This window comes from Somniosus microcephalus, unplaced genomic scaffold, assembly GCF_052327205.1.
Source record: "Somniosus microcephalus isolate GS21.2 unplaced genomic scaffold, FLI_Smic_1.0 unresolved_chr4, whole genome shotgun sequence".
NCBI classification, from domain to species: Eukaryota; Metazoa; Chordata; class Chondrichthyes; order Squaliformes; family Somniosidae; genus Somniosus; species Somniosus microcephalus.
Window position 1 is genome coordinate 3,844,371 of NW_028225182.1, and position 20,351 is coordinate 3,864,721.

Genomic DNA, 20,351 nt, shown 5'->3' on the forward strand with positions numbered 1-20,351 from the left:
CAACAACATTACCGTCTCCACCATTATACTTTGTCTCGGCCAGGTCTCATCCTTAACTTCAGCTTGCCCACTTGCCCCTCTGCTAAGCATCGGTTCTGAGTAAATCACACAGCTGCCTTGATGGCTATCGGTTCACAAATCTCTGTTTCTTTTTCACACTGCTCATAGCATATTGTATTGCAGTCCTGCCAGGTAAAATGTGAATAATCTTTGCAAGGCACTGCTGCACGATAGATAAGCAATTGTTAACTTTTTTCGAGAATACGAAGTTCAATGTCTACGTTTCAAGAAGCACTGCTTTCAATTTCAACAAGTATGCCAGCCGAATGCAGCTTGCAAAGAAAATGTTGAGCAATCTGCTGTGCAGTGAAATGAAGCACTGGACAATACACATCTTTCTCCTCTTATTTGGAACTGGGAATGAGAGATTGAGCCTATCATCTGATGTCGAGAACAATAAACCAACCGTCATTGATCCAGGCAGCAAACAGGCCTGTAACCGTGGTTGTTATGAAGATGCCAAGCTTGCATGTCCCAAATTTCCAGCAGCTGGGACAACAAGAATTCAGGTTCCACCGAGATTTGAACTTGGATCACTGGATTCAGAGTCCAGAGTGCTTACCATTACACCATGGAACCTTTGCTGAACAGCTCTCTAGATTCTTTTCCCAAAATCAACAACATTACCATCTCCACCATTATACTTTGTCTCGGCCTGGTCTCATCCTTAACTTCAGCTTGCCCCTCTGCTAAGCTTCGGTTCTGAGCAAATCACACAGCTGCCTTGATGGCTATCGGTTCACAAATCTCAGCTTCTTTTTCACACTGCTCATGGCAGATTGCATTGCAATCCTACCAGGTAAAATGAGTATAATCTTTGCAAGGCACAGCTGCACGAAAGATAAGCAATTGTTAACTTTTTTCGAAGAATACGAAGTGCAATGCCTACGTTTCAAGAAGCACTGCTTTCAATTTCAGCAAGTATGCCAGCCGAATGCAGCTTGCAAAGAAAATGTTGAGCATTTTGCTGTGCAGTCAAACGAAGCCCTGGACAACACACATCTTTCTCCCCCTCTTATTTGGAACTGGGAATGAGAGGTTGAGCCTATCATCTGATGTCGAGAACAATAAATCAACCGTCATTGATTCAGGCAGCAAACGGTCCCGTAACCGTGGTTGGTACGCAGATACCAAGCTTGTATGTCCCAAATTTCCAGCAGCTGGGACAACAAGAATTCAGGTTCCACCGAGATTTGAACTTGGATCACTGGATTCAGAGCCCAGAGTGCTTACCATTACACCATGGAACCTTCGCTGAACAGTTCCCTAGATTCTTTTCTCAAAATCAACAACATTACCATCTCCACCATTATACTTTGTCTCGGCCTGGTCTCATCCTTAACGTCAGCTTGCCCACTTGCCCCTCTGCGAAGCTTCGGTTCTGAGCAAATCACACAGCTGCCTTGATGGCTATCGGTTCACAAATCTCAGCTTCTTTTTCACACTGCTCATGGCAGATTGCATTGCAGCCCTGCCAGGTAAAATGAGTATAATCTTTGCAAGGCACAGCTGCACGAAAGATAAGCAATTGTTAACTTTTTTCGAAGAATACGAAGTGCAATGCCTACTTTTCAAGAAGCACTGCTTTCAATTTCAGCTAGTATGCCAGCCGAATGCAGCTTGCAAAGAAAATGTTGAGCATTCTGCTGTGCAGTCAAACGAAGCACTGGACAACACACATCTTTCTCCCCCTCTTATTTGGAACTGGGAATGAGAGGTTGAGCCGATCATCTGATGTCGAGAACAATAAATCAACCGTCATTGATTCAGGCAGCAAACGGTTCCGTAACCTTGGTTGGTATGCAGATACCAAGCTTGTTTGTCCCAAATTTCAGCAGCTGGGACAACAATAATTCAGGTTCCACCGAGATTTGAACTCGGAGCGCTGGATTCAGAGCCCAGAGTGCTTACCACTACACCATGGAACCTTCGCTGAACAGTCCCTAGATTCTTTTCTCAAAATCAACAACATTACCATCTCCACCATTCTACTTTGTCTCGGCCTGGTCTCATCCTTAACGTCAGCTTGCCCACTTGCCCCTCTGCTAAGCTTCGGTTCTGAGCAAATCACACAGCTGCCTTGATGGCTATCGGTTCACAAATCTCAGCTTCTTTTTCACACTGCTCATGGCAGATTGCATTGCAGTCCTGCCAGGTAAAATGAGTATAATCTTTGAAAGGCACTGCTGCACGAAAGATAAGCAATTGTTAACTTTTTTCGAGAATACGAAGTGCAATGCCTACGTTTCAAGAAGCACTGCTTTCAATTTCAGCAAGTATGCCAGCCGAATGCAGCTTGCAAAGAAAATGTTGAGCATTCTGCTGTGCAGTCAAACGAAGCCCTGGACTGCACACATCTTTCTCCCCCTCTTATTTGGAACTGGGAATGAGAGGTTGAGCCGATCATCTGATGTCGATAACAATAAATCAACCGTCATTGATTCAGGCAGCAAACGGTCCCGTAACCGTGGTTGGTATGCAGATACCAAGCTTGTATGTCCCAAATTTCAGCAGCTGGGACAACAAGAATTCAGGTTCCACCGAGATTTGAACGCGGATCGCTGGATTCAAAGCCCAGAGTGCTTACCATTACACCATGGAACCTTCGCTGAACAGTTCCCTAGATTCTTTTCTCAAAATCAACAACATTACCATCTCCACCATTATACTTTGTCTCGGCCTGGTCTCATCCTTAACTTCAGCTTGCCCCTCTGCTAAGCTTCGGTTCTGAGCAAATCACACAGCTGCCTTGATGGCTATCGGTTCACAAATCTCAGCTTCTTTTTCACACTGCTCATGGCAGATTGCATTGCAGTCCTGCCAGGTAAAATGAGTATAATCTTTGCAAGGCACTGCTGCACGAAAGATAAGCAATTGTTAACTTTTTTCGAGAATACGAAGTGCAATGCCTACGTTTCAAGAAGCACTGCTTTCAATTTCAGCAAGTATGCCAGCCAAATGCAGCGTGGAAAGGAAATGTTGAGCATTCTGCTGTGCAGTCAAACGAAGCACTGGACAACACACATCTTTCTCCTCCTCTTATTTGGAACTGGGAATGACAGGTTGAGCCTATCATCTGATGTCGAGAACAATAAATCAACAGTCATTGATTCAGGCAGCAAACGGTCCCGTAACCGTGGTTGGTATGCAGATACCAAGCTTGTGTGTCCCAAATTTCAGCAGCTGGGACAACAATAATTCAGGTTCCACCGAGATTTGAACTCGGATCGCTGGATTCAGAGTCCAGAGTGCTTACCATTACACCATGGAACCTTTGCTGAACAGTTCCTTAGATTCTTTTCTCAAAATCAACAACATTACCATCTCCACCATTATACTTTGTCTCGGCCTGGTCTCATCCTTAACGTCAGCTTGCCCACTTGCCCCTCTGCTAAGCTTCGGTTCTGAGCAAATCACACAGCTGCCTTGATGGCTATCGGTTCACAAATCTCAGCTTCTTTTTCACACTGCTCATGGCAGATTGCATTGCAGCCCTGCCAGGTAAAATGAGTATAATCTTTGCAAGGCACAGCTGCACGAAAGATAAGCAATTGTTAACTTTTTTCGAAGAATACGAAGTGCAATGTCTACGTTTCAAGAAGCACTGCTTTCAATTTCAGCAAGTATGCCAGCCGAATGCAGCTTGCAAAGAAAATGTTGAGCATTCTGCTGTGCATTCAAACGAAGCCCTGGACAACACACATCTTTCTCCCCCTCTTATTTGGAACTGGGAATGAGAGGTTGAGCCTATCACCTGATGTCGAGAACAATAAATCAACCGTCATTGATTCAGGCAGCAAACGGTCCCGTAACCGTGGTTGGTATGCAGATACCAAGCTTGTATGTCCCAAATTTCAGCAGCTGGGACAACAAGAATTCAGGTTCCACCGAGATTTGAACTCGGATCGCTGGATTCAGAGCCCAGAGTGCTTACCATTACACCATGGAACCTTCGCTGAACAGTCCCTAGATTCTTTTCTCAAAATCAACAACATTACCATCTCCACCATTATACTTTGTCTCGGCCTGGTCTCATCCTTAACGTCAGCTTGCCCACTTGCCCCTCTGCTAAGCTTCGGTTCTGAGCAAATCACACAGCTGCCTTGATGGCTATCGGTTCACAAATCTCAGCTTCTTTTTCACACTGCTCATGGCAGATTGCATTGCAGTCCTGCCAGGTAAAATGAGTATAATCTTTGCAAGGCACTGCTGCACGAAAGATAAGCATTTGTTAACTTTTTTCGAGAATACGAAGTGCAATGCCTACGTTTCAAGAAGCACTGCTTTCATTTTCAGCAAGTGTGCCAGCCGAATGCAGCTTGGAAAGGAAATGTTGAGCATTCTGCTGTGCAGTCAAACGAAGCACTGGACAACACACATCTTTCTCCTCCTCTTATTTGGAACTGGGAATGAGAAGTTGAGCCTGTCATCATCTAATGTCGAGAACAATAAACCAACCGTCATTGATCCAGGCAGCAAACGGGCCCGTAACCGTGGTTGTTATGAAGATGCCAAGCTTGCATGTCCCAAATTTCAGCAGCTGGGACAACAAGAATTCAGGTTCCACCGAGATTTGAACTCGGATCGCTGGATTCAGAGTCCAGAGTGCTTACCATTACACCATGGAACCTTTGCTGAACAGTTCCTTCGATTCTTTTCTCAAAATCAACAACATTACCATCTCCACCATTCTACTTTGTCTCGGCCTGGTCTCATCCTTAACGTCAGCTTGCCCACTTGCCCCTCTGCTAAGCTTCGGTTCTGAGCAAATCACACAGCTGCCTTGATGGCTATCGGTTCACAAATCTCAGCTTCTTTTTCACACTGCTCATGGCAGATTGCATTGCAGTCCTGCCAGGTAAAATGAGTATAATCTTTGCAAGGCACTGCTGCACGAAAGATAAGCAATTGTTAACTTTTTTCGAGAATACGAAGTGCAATGCCTACATTTCAAGAAGCTGTGCTTTCAATTACAACAAGTATGCCAGCCGAATGCAGCTTGCAAAGAAAATATTGAGCAATCTTCTGTGGAATCAAACGAAGCACTGAACAAAACATATCTTTCTGCTCCGCTCATTTGGAACAGGGAATGAGAGGTTGAGCCTATCATCTGATGTCGAGAACAATAAACCAACCGTCATTGATCCAGGCAGCAAACGGGCCCGTAACCGTGGTTGTTATGAAGATGCCAAGCTTGCATGTCCCAAATTTCCAGCAGCTGGGACAACAAGAATTCAGGTTCCACCGAGATTTGAACTTGGATCACTGGATTCAGAGCCCAGAGTGCTTACCATTACAACATGGAACCTTTGCTGAACAGTTCCCTAGATTCTTTTCTCAAAATCAACAACATTACCATCTCCACCATTATACTTTGTCTCGGCCTGGTCTCATCCTTCACTTCAGCTTGCCCCTCTGCTAAGCTTCGGTTCTGAGCAAATCACACAGCTGCCTTGATGGCTATCGGTTCACAAATCTCAGCTTCTTTTTCACACTGCTCATGGCAGATTGCATTGCAGCCCTGCCAGGTAAAATTAGTATAATCTTTGCAAGGCACAGCTGCACGAAAGATAAGCAATTGTTAACTTTTTTCGAAGAATACGAAGTGCAATGTCTACGTTCCAAGAAGCACTGCTTTCAATTTCAGCAAGTATGCCAGCCGAATGCAGCTTGCAAAGAAAATGTTGAGCATTCTGCTGTGCAGTCAAACGAAGCACTGGACAACACACATCTTTCTCCCCCTCTTATTTGGAACTGGGAATGAGAGGTTGAGCCTATCATCTGATGTCGAGAACAATAAATCAACCGTCATTGATTCAGGCAGCAAACGGTCCCGAAACCTTGGTTGGTATGCAGATACCAAGCTTGTCTGTCCCAAATTTCAGCAGCTGGGACAACAATAATTCAGGTTCTACCGAGATTTGAACTCGGATCGCTGGATTCAGAGCCCAGAGTGCTCACCATTACACCATGGAACCATTGCTGATAAATTTATTTGAATCTTTTCTTAAAATCAACAACATTACCGTCTCCACCATTATACTTTGTCTCGGCCAGGTCTCATCCTTAACTTCAGCTTGCCCACTTGCCCCCCTGCTAAGCCTCGGTTCTGAGTAAATCACACAGCTGCCTTGATGGCTATTGGTTCACAAATCTCTGTTTCTTTTTCACACTGCTCATAGCATCTTGTATTGCAGTCCTGCCAGGTAAAATGTGAATAATCTTTGCAAGGCACTGCTGCACGATAGATAAGCAATTGTTAACTTTTTTCGAGAATACGAAGTGCAATGTCTACGTTTCAAGAAGCACTGCTTTCAATTTCAACAAGTATGCCAGCCGAATGCAGCTTGCAAAGAAAATGTTGAGCAATCTGCTGTGCAGTGAAATGAAGCACTGGACAATACACATCTTTCTCCCCCGCTTATTTGGAACTGGTAATGAGAGGTTGAGCCTATCATCTGATGTCCAGAACAATAAATCAACCGTCATCGATTCAGGCAGCAAACGGTCCCGTAACCGTGGTTGGTATGCAGATGCCAATCTTGCATGTCCCAAATTTCCAGCAGCTGGGACAACAATAATTCAGGTTCCACCGAGATTTGAACTCGGATCGCTGGATTCAGAGCCCAGAGTGCTTACCATTACACCATGATACCTTCGCTGAACAGTCCCTAGATTCTTTTCTCAAAATCAACAACATTACCATCTCCACCATTATACTTTGTCTCGGCCTGGTCTCATCCTTAACGTCAGCTTGCCCACTTGCCCCTCTGCTAAGCTTCGGTTCTGAGCAAATCACACAGCTGCCTTGATGGCTATCGGTTCACAAATCTCAGCTTCTTTTTCACACTGCTCATGGCAGATTGCATTGCAGTCCTGCCAGGTAAAATGAGTATAATCTTTGCAAGGCACTGCTGCACGAAAGATAAGCAATTGTTAACTTTTTTCGAGAATACGAAGTGCAATGCCTACGTTTCAAGAAGCACTGCTTTCAATTTCAGCAAGTATGCCAGCCGAATGCAGCTTGCAAAGAAAATGTTGAGCATTCTGCTGTGCAGTCAAACGAAGCCCTGGACAACACACATCTTTCTCCCCCTCTTATTTGGAACTGGGAATGAGAGGTTGAGCCGATCATCTGATGTCGAGAACAATAAATCAACCGTCATTGATTCAGGCAGCAAACGGTCCCGTAACCGTGGTTGGTATGCAGATACCAAGCTCGTATGTCCCAAATTTCAGCAGCTGGGACAACAAGAATTCAGGTTCCACCGAGATTTGAATTCGGATTGCTGGATTCAGAGCCCAGAGTGCTTACCATTACACCATGAAACCTTCGCTGAACAATCCCTAGATTCTTTTCTCAAAATCAACAGCATTACCATCTCGACCATTATACTTTGTCTCGGCCTGGTCTCATCCTTAACGTCAGCTTGCCCACTTGCCCCTCTGCTAAGCTTCGGTTCTGAGCAAATCACACAGCTGCCTTGATGGCTATCGGTTCACAAATCTCAGCTTCTTTTTCACACTGCTCATGGCAGATTGCATTGCAGTCCTGCCAGGTAAAATGAGTATAATCTTTGCAAGGCACTGCTGCACGAAAGATAAGCAATTGTTAACTTTTTTCGAGAAAACGAAGTGCAATGCCTACGTTTCAAGAAGCACTGCTTTCAATTTCAGCAAGTATGCCAGCCGAATGCAGTTTGGAAAGGAAATGTTGAGCATTCTGCTGTGCAGTCAAACGAAGCACTGGACAACACACATCTTTCTCCTCCTCTTATTTGGAACTGGGAATGAGAGGTTGAGCCTATCATCTGATGTCGAGAACAATAAATCAACCGTCATTGATTCAGGCAGCAAACGGTCCCGTAACCGTGGTTGGTATGCAGATGCCAAGCTTGTATGTCCCAAATTTCCAGCAGCTGGGACAACAAGAGTTCAGGTTCCATCGAGATTTGAACTCGGATCGCTGGATTCAAAGCCCAGAGTGCTCACCATTACACCATGCAACCTTTGCTGATAAATTTATTTGAATCTTTTCTTAAAATCAACAACATTACCGTCTCCACCATTATACTTTGTCTCGGCCAGGTCTCATCCTTAACTTCAGCTTGCCCACTTGCCCCTCTGCTAAGCATCGGTTCTGAGTAAATCACACAGCTGCCTTGATGGCTATCGGTTCACAAATCTCTGTTTCTTTTTCACACTGCTCATAGCATATTGTATTGCAGTCCTGCCAGGTAAAATGTGAATAATCTTTGCAAGGCACTGCTGCACGATAGATAAGCAATTGTTAACTTTTTTCGAGAATACGAAGTTCAATGTCTACGTTTCAAGAAGCACTGCTTTCAATTTCAACAAGTATGCCAGCCGAATGCAGCTTGCAAAGAAAATGTTGAGCAATCTGCTGTGCAGTGAAATGAAGCACTGGACAATACACATCTTTCTCCTCTTATTTGGAACTGGGAATGAGAGATTGAGCCTATCATCTGATGTCGAGAACAATAAACCAACCGTCATTGATCCAGGCAGCAAACAGGCCTGTAACCATGGTTGTTATGAAGATGCCAAGCTTGCATGTCCCAAATTTCCAGCAGCTGGGACAACAAGAATTCAGGTTCCACCGAGATTTGAACTTGGATCACTGGATTCAGAGTCCAGAGTGCTTACCATTACACCATGGAACCTTTGCTGAACAGCTCTCTAGATTCTTTTCCCAAAATCAACAACATTACCATCTCCACCATTATACTTTGTCTCGGCCTGGTCTCATCCTTAACTTCAGCTTGCCCCTCTGCTAAGCTTCGGTTCTGAGCAAATCACACAGCTGCCTTGATGGCTATCGGTTCACAAATCTCAGCTTCTTTTTCACACTGCTCATGGCAGATTGCATTGCAATCCTACCAGGTAAAATGAGTATAATCTTTGCAAGGCACAGCTGCACGAAAGATAAGCAATTGTTAACTTTTTTCGAAGAATACGAAGTGCAATGCCTACGTTTCAAGAAGCACTGCTTTCAATTTCAGCAAGTATGCCAGCCGAATGCAGCTTGCAAAGAAAATGTTGAGCATTTTGCTGTGCAGTCAAACGAAGCCCTGGACAACACACATCTTTCTCCCCCTCTTATTTGGAACTGGGAATGAGAGGTTGAGCCTATCATCTGATGTCGAGAACAATAAATCAACCGTCATTGATTCAGGCAGCAAACGGTCCCGTAACCGTGGTTGGTACGCAGATACCAAGCTTGTATGTCCCAAATTTCCAGCAGCTGGGACAACAAGAATTCAGGTTCCACCGAGATTTGAACTTGGATCACTGGATTCAGAGCCCAGAGTGCTTACCATTACACCATGGAACCTTCGCTGAACAGTTCCCTAGATTCTTTTCTCAAAATCAACAACATTACCATCTTCACCATTATACTTTGTCTCGGCCTGGTCTCATCCTTAACGTCAGCTTGCCCACTTGCCCCTCTGCGAAGCTTCGGTTCTGAGCAAATCACACAGCTGCCTTGATGGCTATCGGTTCACAAATCTCAGCTTCTTTTTCACACTGCTCATGGCAGATTGCATTGCAGCCCTGCCAGGTAAAATGAGTATAATCTTTGCAAGGCACAGCTGCACGAAAGATAAGCAATTGTTAACTTTTTTCGAAGAATACGAAGTGCAATGCCTACTTTTCAAGAAGCACTGCTTTCAATTTCAGCTAGTATGCCAGCCGAATGCAGCTTGCAAAGAAAATGTTGAGCATTCTGCTGTGCAGTCAAACGAAGCACTGGACAACACACATCTTTCTCCCCCTCTTATTTGGAACTGGGAATGAGAGGTTGAGCCTATCATCTGATGTCGAGAACAATAAATCAACCGTCATTGATTCAGGCAGCAAACGGTCCCGAAACCTTGGTTGGTATGCAGATACCAAGCTTGTCTGTCCCAAATTTCAGCAGCTGGGACAACAATAATTCAGGTTCCACCGAGATTTGAACTCGGATCGCTGGATTCAGAGCCCAGAGTGCTCACCATTACACCATGGAACCATTGCTGATAAATTTATTTGAATCTTTTCTTAAAATCAACAACATTACCGTCTCCACCATTATACTTTGTCTCGGCCAGGTCTCATCCTTAACTTCAGCTTGCCCACTTGCCCCCCTGCTAAGCCTCGGTTCTGAGTAAATCACACAGCTGCCTTGATGGCTATTGGTTCACAAATCTCTGTTTCTTTTTCACACTGCTCATAGCATCTTGTATTGCAGTCCTGCCAGGTAAAATGTGAATAATCTTTGCAAGGCACTGCTGCACGATAGATAAGCAATTGTTAACTTTTTTCGAGAATACGAAGTGCAATGTCTACGTTTCAAGAAGCACTGCTTTCAATTTCAACAAGTATGCCAGCCGAATGCAGCTTGCAAAGAAAATGTTGAGCAATCTGCTGTGCAGTGAAATGAAGCACTGGACAATACACATCTTTCTCCCCCGCTTATTTGGAACTGGTAATGAGAGGTTGAGCCTATCATCTGATGTCCAGAACAATAAATCAACCGTCATCGATTCAGGCAGCAAACGGTCCCGTAACCGTGGTTGGTATGCAGATGCCAATCTTGCATGTCCCAAATTTCCAGCAGCTGGGACAACAATAATTCAGGTTCCACCGAGATTTGAACTCGGATCGCTGGATTCAGAGCCCAGAGTGCTTACCATTACACCATGATACCTTCGCTGAACAGTCCCTAGATTCTTTTCTCAAAATCAACAACATTACCATCTCCACCATTATACTTTGTCTCGGCCTGGTCTCATCCTTAACGTCAGCTTGCCCACTTGCCCCTCTGCTAAGCTTCGGTTCTGAGCAAATCACACAGCTGCCTTGATGGCTATCGGTTCACAAATCTCAGCTTCTTTTTCACACTGCTCATGGCAGATTGCATTGCAGTCCTGCCAGGTAAAATGAGTATAATCTTTGCAAGGCACTGCTGCACGAAAGATAAGCAATTGTTAACTTTTTTCGAGAATACGAAGTGCAATGCCTACGTTTCAAGAAGCACTGCTTTCAATTTCAGCAAGTATGCCAGCCGAATGCAGCTTGCAAAGAAAATGTTGAGCATTCTGCTGTGCAGTCAAACGAAGCCCTGGACAACACACATCTTTCTCCCCCTCTTATTTGGAACTGGGAATGAGAGGTTGAGCCGATCATCTGATGTCGAGAACAATAAATCAACCGTCATTGATTCAGGCAGCAAACGGTCCCGTAACCGTGGTTGGTATGCAGATACCAAGCTCGTATGTCCCAAATTTCAGCAGCTGGGACAACAAGAATTCAGGTTCCACCGAGATTTGAATTCGGATTGCTGGATTCAGAGCCCAGAGTGCTTACCATTACACCATGAAACCTTCGCTGAACAATCCCTAGATTCTTTTCTCAAAATCAACAACATTACCATCTCGACCATTATACTTTGTCTCGGCCTGGTCTCATCCTTAACGTCAGCTTGCCCACTTGCCCCTCTGCTAAGCTTCGGTTCTGAGCAAATCACACAGCTGCCTTGATGGCTATCGGTTCACAAATCTCAGCTTCTTTTTCACACTGCTCATGGCAGATTGCATTGCAGTCCTGCCAGGTAAAATGAGTATAATCTTTGCAAGGCACTGCTGCACGAAAGATAAGCAATTGTTAACTTTTTTCGAGAAAACGAAGTGCAATGCCTACGTTTCAAGAAGCACTGCTTTCAATTTCAGCAAGTATGCCAGCCGAATGCAGTTTGGAAAGGAAATGTTGAGCATTCTGCTGTGCAGTCAAACGAAGCACTGGACAACACACATCTTTCTCCTCCTCTTATTTGGAACTGGGAATGAGAGGTTGAGCCTATCATCTGATGTCGAGAACAATAAATCAACCGTCATTGATTCAGGCAGCAAACGGTCCCGTAACCGTGGTTGGTATGCAGATGCCAAGCTTGTATGTCCCAAATTTCCAGCAGCTGGGACAACAAGAGTTCAGGTTCCATCGAGATTTGAACTCGGATCGCTGGATTCAAAGCCCAGAGTGCTCACCATTACACCATGCAACCTTTGCTGATAAATTTATTTGAATCTTTTCTTAAAATCAACAACATTACCGTCTCCACCATTATACTTTGTCTCGGCCAGGTCTCATCCTTAACTTCAGCTTGCCCACTTGCCCCTCTGCTAAGCATCGGTTCTGAGTAAATCACACAGCTGCCTTGATGGCTATCGGTTCACAAATCTCTGTTTCTTTTTCACACTGCTCATAGCATATTGTATTGCAGTCCTGCCAGGTAAAATGTGAATAATCTTTGCAAGGCACTGCTGCACGATAGATAAGCAATTGTTAACTTTTTTCGAGAATACGAAGTTCAATGTCTACGTTTCAAGAAGCACTGCTTTCAATTTCAACAAGTATGCCAGCCGAATGCAGCTTGCAAAGAAAATGTTGAGCAATCTGCTGTGCAGTGAAATGAAGCACTGGACAATACACATCTTTCTCCTCTTATTTGGAACTGGGAATGAGAGATTGAGCCTATCATCTGATGTCGAGAACAATAAACCAACCGTCATTGATCCAGGCAGCAAACAGGCCTGTAACCATGGTTGTTATGAAGATGCCAAGCTTGCATGTCCCAAATTTCCAGCAGCTGGGACAACAAGAATTCAGGTTCCACCGAGATTTGAACTTGGATCACTGGATTCAGAGTCCAGAGTGCTTACCATTACACCATGGAACCTTTGCTGAACAGCTCTCTAGATTCTTTTCCCAAAATCAACAACATTACCATCTCCACCATTATACTTTGTCTCGGCCTGGTCTCATCCTTAACTTCAGCTTGCCCCTCTGCTAAGCTTCGGTTCTGAGCAAATCACACAGCTGCCTTGATGGCTATCGGTTCACAAATCTCAGCTTCTTTTTCACACTGCTCATGGCAGATTGCATTGCAATCCTACCAGGTAAAATGAGTATAATCTTTGCAAGGCACAGCTGCACGAAAGATAAGCAATTGCTAACTTTTTTCGAAGAATACGAAGTGCAATGCCTACGTTTCAAGAAGCACTGCTTTCAATTTCAGCAAGTATGCCAGCCGAATGCAGCTTGCAAAGAAAATGTTGAGCATTTTGCTGTGCAGTCAAACGAAGCCCTGGACAACACACATCTTTCTCCCCCTCTTATTTGGAACTGGGAATGAGAGGTTGAGCCTATCATCTGATGTCGAGAACAATAAATCAACCGTCATTGATTCAGGCAGCAAACGGTCCCGTAACCGTGGTTGGTACGCAGATACCAAGCTTGTATGTCCCAAATTTCCAGCAGCTGGGACAACAAGAATTCAGGTTCCACCGAGATTTGAACTTGGATCACTGGATTCAGAGCCCAGAGTGCTTACCATTACACCATGGAACCTTCGCTGAACAGTTCCCTAGATTCTTTTCTCAAAATCAACAACATTACCATCTCCACCATTATACTTTGTCTCGGCCTGGTCTCATCCTTAACGTCAGCTTGCCCACTTGCCCCTCTGCGAAGCTTCGGTTCTGAGCAAATCACACAGCTGCCTTGATGGCTATCGGTTCACAAATCTCAGCTTCTTTTTCACACTGCTCATGGCAGATTGCATTGCAGCCCTGCCAGGTAAAATGAGTATAATCTTTGCAAGGCACAGCTGCACGAAAGATAAGCAATTGTTAACTTTTTTCGAAGAATACGAAGTGCAATGCCTACTTTTCAAGAAGCACTGCTTTCAATTTCAGCTAGTATGCCAGCCGAATGCAGCTTGCAAAGAAAATGTGGAGCATTCTGCTGTGCAGTCAAACGAAGCACTGGACAACACACATCTTTCTCCCCCTCTTATTTGGAACTGGGAATGAAAGGTTGAGCCGATCATCTGATGTCGAGAACAATAAATCAACCGTCATTGATTCAGGCAGCAAACGGTTCCGTAACCTTGGTTGGTATGCAGATACCAAGCTTGTTTGTCCCAAATTTCAGCAGCTGGGACAACAATAATTCAGGTTCCACCGAGATTTGAACTCGGAGCGCTGGATTCAGAGCCCAGAGTGCTTACCACTACACCATGGAACCTTCGCTGAACAATCCCTAGATTCTTTTCTCAAAATCAACAACATTACCATCTCCACCATTATACTTTGTCTCGGCCTGGTCTCATCCTTAACGTCAGCTTGCCCACTTGCCCCTCTGCTAAGCTTCGGTTCTGAGCAAATCACACAGCTGCCTTGATGGCTATCGGTTCACAAATCTCAGCTTCTTTTTCACACTGCTCATGGCAGATTGCATTGCAGTCCTGCCAGGTAAAATGAGTATAATCTTTGAAAGGCACTGCTGCACGAAAGATAAGCAATTGTTAACTTTTTTCGAGAATACGAAGTGCAATGCCTACGTTTCAAGAAGCACTGCTTTCAATTTCAGCAAGTATGCCAGCCGAATGCAGCTTGCAAAGAAAATGTTGAGCATTCTGCTGTGCAGTCAAACGAAGCCCTGGACTGCACACATCTTTCTCCCCCTCTTATTTGGAACTGGGAATGAGAGGTTGAGCCGATCATCTGATGTCGATAACAATAAATCAACCGTCATTGATTCAGGCAGCAAACGGTCCCGTAACCGTGGTTGGTATGCAGATACCAAGCTTGTATGTCCCAAATTTCAGCAGCTGGGACAACAAGAATTCAGGTTCCACCGAGATTTGAACTCGGATCGCTGGATTCAAAGCCCAGAGTGCTTACCATTACACCATGGAACCTTCGCTGAACAGTTCCCTAGATTCTTTTCTCAAAATCAACAACATTACCATCTCCACCATTATACTTTGTCTCGGCCTGGTCTCATCCTGAACTTCAGCTTGCCCCTCTGCTAAGCTTCGGTTCTGAGCAAATCACACAGCTGCCTTGATGGCTATCGGTTCACAAATCTCAGCTTCTTTTTCACACTGCTCATGGCAGATTGCATTGCAGTCCTGCCAGGTAAAATGAGTATAATCTTTGCAAGGCACTGCTGCACGAAAGATAAGCAATTGTTAACTTTTTTCGAGAATACGAAGTGCAATGCCTACGTTTCAAGAAGCACTGCTTTCAATTTCAGCAAGTATGCCAGCCAAATGCAGCGTGGAAAGGAAATGTTGAGCATTCTGCTGTGCAGTCAAACGAAGCACTGGACAACACACATCTTTCTCCTCCTCTTATTTGGAACTGGGAATGAGAGGTTGAGCCTATCATCTGATGTCGAGAACAATAAATCAACCGTCATTGATTCAGGCAGCAAACGGTCCCGTAACCGTGGTTGGTATGCAGATACCAAGCTTGTGTGTCCCAAATTTCAGCAGCTGGGACAACAATAATTCAGGTTCCACCGAGATTTGAACTCGGATCGCTGGATTCAGAGTCCAGAGTGCTTACCATTACACCATGGAACCTTTGCTGAACAGTTCCTTAGATTCTTTTCTCAAAATCAACAACATTACCATCTCCACCATTATACTTTGTCTCGGCCTGGTCTCATCCTTAACGTCAGCTTGCCCACTTGCCCCTCTGCTAAGCTTCGGTTCTGAGCAAATCACACAGCTGCCTTGATGGCTATCGGTTCACAAATCTCAGCTTCTTTTTCACACTGCTCATGGCAGATTGCATTGCAGCCCTGCCAGGTAAAATGAGTATAATCTTTGCAAGGCACAGCTGCACGAAAGATAAGCAATTGTTAACTTTTTTCGAAGAATACGAAGTGCAATGTCTACGTTTCAAGAAGCACTGCTTTCAATTTCAGCAAGTATGCCAGCCGAATGCAGCTTGCAAAGAAAATGTTGAGCATTCTGCTGTGCATTCAAACGAAGCCCTGGACAACACACATCTTTCTCCCCCTCTTATTTGGAACTGGGAATGAGAGGTTGAGCCTATCACCTGATGTCGAGAACAATAAATCAACCGTCATTGATTCAGGCAGCAAACGGTCCCGTAACCGTGGTTGGTATGCAGATACCAAGCTTGTATGTCCCAAATTTCAGCAGCTGGGACAACAAGAATTCAGGTTCCACCGAGATTTGAACTCGGATCGCTGGATTCAGAGCCCAGAGTGCTTACCATTACATCATGGAACCTTCGCTGAACAGTCCCTAGATTCTTTTCTCAAAATCAACAACATTACCATCTCCACCATTATACTTTGTCTCGGCCTGGTCTCATCCTTAACGTCAGCTTGCCCACTTGCCCCTCTGCTAAGCTTCGGTTCTGAGCAAATCACACAGCTGCCTTGATGGCTATCGGTTCACAAATCTCAGCTTCTTTTTCACACTGCTCATGGCAGATTGCATTGCAGTCCTGCCAGGTAAAATGAGTATAATCTTTGCAAGGCACTGCTGCACGAAAGATAAGCAATTGTTAACTTTTTTCGAGAATACGAAGTGCAATGCCTACGTTTCAAGAAGCACTGCTTTCATTTTCAGCAAGTGTGCCAGCCGAATGCAGCTTGGAAAGGAAATGTTGAGCATTCTGCTGTGCAGTCAAACGAAGCACTGGACAACACACATCTTTCTCCTCCTCTTATTTGGAACTGGGAATGAGAAGTTGAGCCTGTCATCATCTAATGTCGAGAACAATAAACCAACCGTCATTGATCCAGGCAGCAAACGGGCCCGTAACCGTGGTTGTTATGAAGATGCCAAGCTTGCATGTCCCAAATTTCAGCAGCTGGGACAACAAGAATTCAGGTTCCACCGAGATTTGAACTCGGATCGCTGGATTCAAAGCCCAGAGTGCTATACCATTACACCATGGAACCTTCGCTGAACAGTTCCCTAGATTCTTTTCTCAAAATCAACAACATTACCATCTCCACCATTATACTTTGTCTCGGCCTGGTCTCATCCTTAACTTCAGCTTGCCCCTCTGCTAAGCTTCGGTTCTGAGCAAATCACACAGCTGCCTTGATGGCTATCGGTTCACAAATCTCAGCTTCTTTTTCACACTGCTCATGGCAGATTGCATTGCAGTCCTGCCAGGTAAAATGAGTATAATCTTTGCAAGGCACTGCTGCACGAAAGATAAGCAATTGTTAACTTTTTTCGAGAATACGAAGTGCAATGCCTACATTTCAAGAAGCTGTGCTTTCAATTACAACAAGTATGCCAGCCGAATGCAGCTTGCAAAGAAAATATTGAGCAATCTTCTGTGGAATCAAACGAAGCACTGAACAACACATATCTTTCTGCTCCGCTCATTTGGAACAGGGAATGAGAGGTTGAGCCTATCATCTGATGTCGAGAACAATAAACCAACCGTCATTGATCCAGGCAGCAAACGGGCCCGTAACCGTGGTTGTTATGAAGATGCCAAGCTTGCATGTCCCAAATTTCCAGCAGCTGGGACAACAAGAATTCAGGTTCCACCGAGATTTGAACTTGGATCACTGGATTCAGAGCCCAGAGTGCTTACCATTACAACATGGAACCTTTGCTGAACAGTTCCCTAGATTCTTTTCTCAAAATCAACAACATTACCATCTCCACCATTATACTTTGTCTCGGCCTGGTCTCATCCTTCACTTCAGCTTGCCCCTCTGCTAAGCTTCGGTTCTGAGCAAATCACACAGCTGCCTTGATGGCTATCGGTTCACAAATCTCTGCTTCTTTTTCACACTGCTCATGGCAGATTGCATTGCAGCCCTGCCAGGTAAAATTAGTATAATCTTTGCAAGGCACAGCTGCACGAAAGATAAGCAATTGTTAACTTTTTTCGAAGAATACGAAGTGCAATGTCTACGTTTCAAGAAGCACTGCTTTCAATTTCAGCAAGTATGCCAGCCGAATGCAGCTTGCAAAGAAAATGTTGAGCATTCTGCTGTGCAGTCAAACGAAGCACTGGACAACACACATCTTTCTCCCCCTCTTATTTGGAACTGGGAATGAGAGGTTGAGCCTATCATCTGATGTCGAGAACAATAAATCAACCGTCATTGATTCAGGCAGCAAACGGTCCCGAAACCTTGGTTGGTATGCAGATACCAAGCTTGTCTGTCCCAAATTTCAGCAGCTGGGACAACAATAATTCAGGTTCCACCGAGATTTGAACTCGGATCGCTGGATTCAGAGCCCAGAGTGCTCACCATTACACCATGGAACCATTGCTGATAAATTTATTTGAATCTTTTCTTAAAATCAACAACATTACCGTCTCCACCATGATACTTTGTCTCGGCCAGGTCTCATCCTTAACTTCAGCTTGCCCACTTGCCCCCCTGCTAAGCCTCGGTTCTGAGTAAATCACACAGCTGCCTTGATGGCTATTGGTTCACAAATCTCTGTTTCTTTTTCACACTGCTCATAGCATCTTGTATTGCAGTCCTGCCAGGTAAAATGTGAATAATCTTTGCAAGGCACTGCTGCACGATAGATAAGCAATTGTTAACTTTTTTCGAGAATACGAAGTGCAATGTCTACGTTTCAAGAAGCACTGCTTTCAATTTCAACAAGTATGCCAGCCGAATGCAGCTTGCAAAGAAAATGTTGAGCAATCTGCTGTGCAGTGAAATGAAGCACTGGACAATACACATCTTTCTCCCCCGCTTATTTGGAACTGGTAATGAGAGGTTGAGCCTATCATCTGATGTCCAGAACAATAAATCAACCGTCATCGATTCAGGCAGCAAACGGTCCCGTAACCGTGGTTGGTATGCAGATGCCAATCTTGCATGTCCCAAATTTCCAGCAGCTGGGACAACAATAATTCAGGTTCCACCGAGATTTGAACTCGGATCGCTGGATTCAGAGCCCAGAGTGCTTACCATTACACCATGATACCTTCGCTGAACAGTCCCTAGATTCTTTTCTCAAAATCAACAACATTACCATCTCCACCATTATACTTTGTCTCGGCCTGGTCTCATCCTTAACGTCAGCTTGCCCACTTGCCCCTCTGCTAAGCTTCGGTTCTGAGCAAATCACACAGCTGCCTTGATGGCTATCGGTTCACAAATCTCAGCTTCTTTTTCACACTGCTCATGGCAGATTGCATTGCAGTCCTGCCAGGTAAAATGAGTATAATCTTTGCAAGGCACTGCTGCACGAAAGATAAGCAATTGTTAACTTTTTTCGAGAATACGAAGTGCAATGCCTACGTTTCAAGAAGCACTGCTTTCAATTTCAGCAAGTATGCCAGCCGAATGCAGCTTGCAAAGAAAATGTTGAGCATTCTGCTGTGCAGTCAAACGAAGCCCTGGACAACACACATCTTTCTCCCCCTCTTATTTGGAACTGGGAATGAGAGGTTGAGCCGATCATCTGATGTCGAGAACAATAAATCAACCGTCATTGATTCAGGCAGCAAACGGTCCCGTAACCGTGGTTGGTATGCAGATACCAAGCTTGTATGTCCCAAATTTCAGCAGCTGGGACAACAAGAATTCAGGTTCCACCGAGATTTGAATTCGGATTGCTGGATTCAGAGCCCAGAGTGCTTACCATTACACCATGAAACCTTCGCTGAACAATCCCTAGATTCTTTTCTCAAAATCAACAACATTACCATCTCGACCATTATACTTTGTCTCGGCCTGGTCTCATCCTTAACGTCAGCTTGCCCACTTGCCCCTCTGCTAAGCTTCGGTTCTGAGCAAATCACACAGCTGCCTTGATGGCTATCGGTTCACAAATCTCAGCTTCTTTTTCACACTGCTCATGGCAGATTGCATTGCAGTCCTGCCAGGTAAAATGAGTATAATCTTTGCAAGGCACTGCTGCACGAAAGATAAGCAATTGTTAACTTTTTTCGAGAAAACGAAGTGCAATGCCTACGTTTCAAGAAGCACTGCTTTCAATTTCAGCAAGTATGCCAGCCGAATGCAGTTTGGAAAGGAAATGTTGAGCATTCTGCTGTGCAGTCAAACGAAGCACTGGACAACACACATCTTTCTCCTCCTCTTATTTGGAACTGGGAATGAGAGGTTGAGCCTATCATCTGATGTCGAGAACAATAAATCAACCGTCATTGATTCAGGCAGCAAACGGTCCCGTAACCGTGGTTGGTATGCAGATGCCAAGCTTGTATGTCCCAAATTTCCAGCAGCTGGGACAACAAGAATTCAGGTTCCATCGAGATTTGAACTCGGATCGCTGGATTCAAAGCCCAGAGTGCTCACCATTACACCATGCAACCTTTGCTGATAAATTTATTTGAATCTTTTCTTAAAATCAACAACATTACCGTCTCCACCATTATACTTTGTCTCGGCCAGGTCTCATCCTTAACTTCAGCTTGCCCACTTGCCCCTCTGCTAAGCATCGG

The 20,351-nt window shown here is 44.7% G+C and overlaps 14 non-coding genes across 14 annotated transcripts; all 14 read right to left on the reverse strand.

The window, feature by feature from the left end:
- Positions 1-567: 567 nt before the first annotated feature.
- trnaq-cug (transfer RNA glutamine (anticodon CUG)) lies at positions 568-639 on the reverse strand. Its single transcript has one exon. It is a non-coding gene; the product is annotated as a tRNA-Gln (tRNA).
- Positions 640-1,916: 1,277 nt separating this feature from the next.
- On the reverse strand, positions 1,917-1,988 carry trnaq-cug (transfer RNA glutamine (anticodon CUG)). The gene has a single exon. It is a non-coding gene; the product is annotated as a tRNA-Gln (tRNA).
- A 604-nt stretch (positions 1,989-2,592) lies between these two features.
- Positions 2,593-2,664, reverse strand: trnaq-uug (transfer RNA glutamine (anticodon UUG)). The gene has a single exon. It is a non-coding gene; the product is annotated as a tRNA-Gln (tRNA).
- A 597-nt stretch (positions 2,665-3,261) lies between these two features.
- trnaq-cug (transfer RNA glutamine (anticodon CUG)) lies at positions 3,262-3,333 on the reverse strand. Its single transcript has one exon. It is a non-coding gene; the product is annotated as a tRNA-Gln (tRNA).
- Positions 3,334-3,939: 606 nt separating this feature from the next.
- trnaq-cug (transfer RNA glutamine (anticodon CUG)) lies at positions 3,940-4,011 on the reverse strand. The gene has a single exon. It is a non-coding gene; the product is annotated as a tRNA-Gln (tRNA).
- Positions 4,012-4,618: 607 nt separating this feature from the next.
- On the reverse strand, positions 4,619-4,690 carry trnaq-cug (transfer RNA glutamine (anticodon CUG)). The gene has a single exon. It is a non-coding gene; the product is annotated as a tRNA-Gln (tRNA).
- Positions 4,691-8,672: 3,982 nt separating this feature from the next.
- Positions 8,673-8,744, reverse strand: trnaq-cug (transfer RNA glutamine (anticodon CUG)). The gene has a single exon. It is a non-coding gene; the product is annotated as a tRNA-Gln (tRNA).
- A 1,277-nt stretch (positions 8,745-10,021) lies between these two features.
- Positions 10,022-10,093, reverse strand: trnaq-cug (transfer RNA glutamine (anticodon CUG)). Its single transcript has one exon. It is a non-coding gene; the product is annotated as a tRNA-Gln (tRNA).
- Positions 10,094-12,727: 2,634 nt separating this feature from the next.
- trnaq-cug (transfer RNA glutamine (anticodon CUG)) lies at positions 12,728-12,799 on the reverse strand. The gene has a single exon. It is a non-coding gene; the product is annotated as a tRNA-Gln (tRNA).
- A 1,277-nt stretch (positions 12,800-14,076) lies between these two features.
- Positions 14,077-14,148, reverse strand: trnaq-cug (transfer RNA glutamine (anticodon CUG)). Its single transcript has one exon. It is a non-coding gene; the product is annotated as a tRNA-Gln (tRNA).
- Positions 14,149-14,752: 604 nt separating this feature from the next.
- Positions 14,753-14,824, reverse strand: trnaq-uug (transfer RNA glutamine (anticodon UUG)). Its single transcript has one exon. It is a non-coding gene; the product is annotated as a tRNA-Gln (tRNA).
- Positions 14,825-15,421: 597 nt separating this feature from the next.
- Positions 15,422-15,493, reverse strand: trnaq-cug (transfer RNA glutamine (anticodon CUG)). The gene has a single exon. It is a non-coding gene; the product is annotated as a tRNA-Gln (tRNA).
- A 1,285-nt stretch (positions 15,494-16,778) lies between these two features.
- trnaq-uug (transfer RNA glutamine (anticodon UUG)) lies at positions 16,779-16,851 on the reverse strand. The gene has a single exon. It is a non-coding gene; the product is annotated as a tRNA-Gln (tRNA).
- Positions 16,852-18,119: 1,268 nt separating this feature from the next.
- On the reverse strand, positions 18,120-18,191 carry trnaq-cug (transfer RNA glutamine (anticodon CUG)). The gene has a single exon. It is a non-coding gene; the product is annotated as a tRNA-Gln (tRNA).
- Positions 18,192-20,351: the final 2,160 nt, after the last annotated feature.